Source organism: Frankliniella occidentalis, unplaced genomic scaffold (genome assembly GCF_000697945.3).
Source record: "Frankliniella occidentalis isolate FOCC.00 unplaced genomic scaffold, Focc_3.1 Scaffold66, whole genome shotgun sequence".
Classification (NCBI taxonomy): Eukaryota; Metazoa; Arthropoda; class Insecta; order Thysanoptera; family Thripidae; genus Frankliniella; species Frankliniella occidentalis.
Genome location: NW_026267196.1, coordinates 16,025 through 18,942, shown reverse-complemented (window position 1 = coordinate 18,942; position 2,918 = coordinate 16,025). Strand labels below are relative to the sequence as shown.

The 2,918-nt window shown below is 62.5% G+C and overlaps 1 protein-coding gene across 1 annotated transcript in view; it reads right to left on the bottom strand.

Moving 5' to 3' along the window:
- The window catches only part of LOC113210526 (casein kinase I), a gene marked incomplete in the record, with an annotated part of 23,974 nt that overhangs the window by 9,645 nt on the left and 11,411 nt on the right, over positions 1–2,918 (bottom strand).

The following is a 2,918-nucleotide window of genomic DNA, read 5'->3' as shown; positions in this document are numbered from 1 at the left end:
CCCGCCACGCCACGCCCACGCAGGCCACTCTCCAAAATCAAAAACCGCTTAACGACCCGTGAATATAAATAACGCGCGAAAGAGTGGGACGCGCCCGCCTGTCTGCCTGTCTGCAGCCAGCCAGCCGCCCGCTGCACCTCGGATACCTTATCCTTTTGGAAGAGAAAACCAGGGCAGTTGACGACATGGAAGTTGAATAAGCGCAGCACGGGCGAGGCAGCCAGGTGGCCCACCCATAGGGGAGTCCAGAGACAACTTCCACCCGGGCCGCGACGGTGTCTCCCGCCCTTGCACTTGACGGGGGGGCTGCAGGCGGGGCCGTGAACTACTTGCAGGCCCCCCCCTCCTCCCGCGGGGCGGGGCGAGGGCGAGGCGTCGGCAGGGTGCGGCGCTGGACGCGGCGACGTGCATTGCATTGACGACGCCATGCACTCTGCGGGCGGGGCGCGAGGCTGAGAGGCCAGCGCCGAGCATCCACCAGCCAGAGGCCCAGAGTGACACGACGCTGCCTCGCGGGGCCAGCCCGCATGCACCCAAAATAGAGAAACGTCAGATAAAAAGCCACGCCAAAACATTTAGCATGAGCAGTCGTGATAACCCCTTTTTAAGTTGAAGAGTTAGTTTAACCAGTTACATGCCCGTTGATAGTGACATCAACACAGCCTTGCAAAAACGTTCGCTATCACGGAAAAAAAAAAACGTAAGTTCCTCAAGCTTATGATTAGCTGTGATAGCTTATATGTTGGCTGCCCAGGCACTAATTAACCTTTTCAGCTCTGACAGCTAAACATTTGCTGCGGTAGCCACGCATTAGTTGAGAGAGCTAATTGCGTCATCCAAACCAGATCACGCAGTAAGCTGTTATACGGAAGCATTAGTTCCTGCAGCTAATATTTGACTACCACAGCAAAAAATAAGCTCCAACAGCTTAAAATTTAGCTACTGCCTGGACAGCTAACGTTTAGCTAGGGCAGCTGAGGTTTTTTTTCCGTGATCGTAACGAAAGATTGAGCTATACCTCCAACTAATTCATTTCTTCACGCCCCGGCGGTGCGAGCACGCGGCGCACACCAGACGACTGGCGCAGGGCGGTCCGGGGCGCGAGCAGAGGTCAGGGGTCACGCGGCCCTTCTGCGCGCGCTCCGGGGGAGGCGCTCGATATGGGTACCCGCAGTTCAGAACGTATCGACACGCCAGCCTCTCCAAAAGACAGCACCACACGCCTCCTCCTCTCTGCATGCTCCTCCCGCGCGCCATGACCGGGAGAAATAAAAAGAAAAGCATCGCCAGACAGGAGGTAGAGTTTTGCCTGGGCCGAGCGGCAGGCAGCGCCGTACCACTTCCTGGTCGGAGCGGCGGCGGCCCGTCCGCGTCTTCCACCACCCCAGGAAACCCTTTTCACAGGTGGGGAAGAAAAGTCAAATAGAGCGCGCCGAGGTAATGTGTATGAGTGTGCGTGTGTGCGTGCGCCACGGGCCCGGCCCCCTTGGCACATCTTCCGGCCGCGCACAGAGGCTGCACAGTAGGCGTGCACGCCTCCTGCACCTCAGCCTTGGGGCGCCTCGGACCCGCGCCCGGGGACTCGCGTGGGATCAAACACCGGACTCGCGGGACGGAGCGGAGCGGGCCGGGCCGGGCGACGACGACGACAACAGCATCGTTTTCTCCTCCTCACTTATCTGATCCCAATCCCACCCACCACGACGCGCGCCGCCGCCGTGAGAGGATGCGGGAGCAGTGGGCCACTGTTCCTGTTTACACATTTAGAACGATGTCTCCCTGTCTCTCCGAAACGGGTCCGCCCGCCCGCCTGCCTGCCGCGGGGGCCGCCCGCCCAGCTATACTCCGGAAACGGCACCGCGGCGGCCCTTCCCCGCCCCGCCACCGCCGCCGCGCCGTCACCGTGACCGCAACCCCCACTGGCGGCCCCGGCCCGCCGCGGCCCGGACCAGGAGCGCCCCGCTGTCCCGGCTCGTTGCATAAGCGCGGGCGGCACGGGGACGACGGAGGCCCCCCTCCATCGACGTCGCCGCGCGACTAGAGGCCGGAAGGACGGGCGGGGCGGAGGCCGCCGCCGCCGTCGCCGACATCCCGCGAGTGAGCCGAAAAAAAAAATTAACATCCTATTGTTTCTCCTTTGCTCATCACGGCCAAAGACGACGACGACACGACGACCCATGACCCATCGTCACGTCCAGCGTCCTCCTGGTGCGAGCGGGCCACACCGCCAACAGGTGAACGACGACACTGGGACGTTATCACCTCGGCGCCGTGGCGGGGCGGGGCGGGGCGGGGCGCGCCACGGCCAGGGCCGCCTCCACCAACACAAGGGCCGGGCCGAAGGGGCCGCGGCGGCCGCCAAATCACGACCAAGTGCATTAAGCGCCGCCATATGGCTCCGCCAGGCCGTTAGACGTAACGACGCTGGAGCGACCGCCGCCCCGCTCCGCCCCGCCGCCCACTGGGCTGGGCGCCATCGACCGTCCGGGCAAGAGGGGCGGGGGCAGGCAAGGCTGCTGCACTGCAATCCGCTCCGCGCACCGCGCATCTCCCCGCCACGCCACGCCCACGCAGGCCACTCTCCAAAATCAAAAACCGCTTAACGACCCGTGAATATAAATAACGCGCGAAAGAGTGGGACGCGCCTGCATGTCTGCCTGTCTGCAGCCAGCCAGCCGACCGCCCGCTGCACCTCGGATACCTTATCCTTTTGGAAGAGAAAACCAGGGCAGTTGACCTCTCTCCCCTCCCTTCCCCCTTAGAGAAGGCGGAAGCGGGCGGAGGGTGGTCACGAAGAGCGCGCACAACCGAGTCGGAAAATAAAAATACCCCAAAACGCCGAGTACTTGTATCTCAGATATGGCAAACCATACCGTGTTGGGCGGTGTATTGCGTTCCTGTCGAGACGCAGAAGGCTG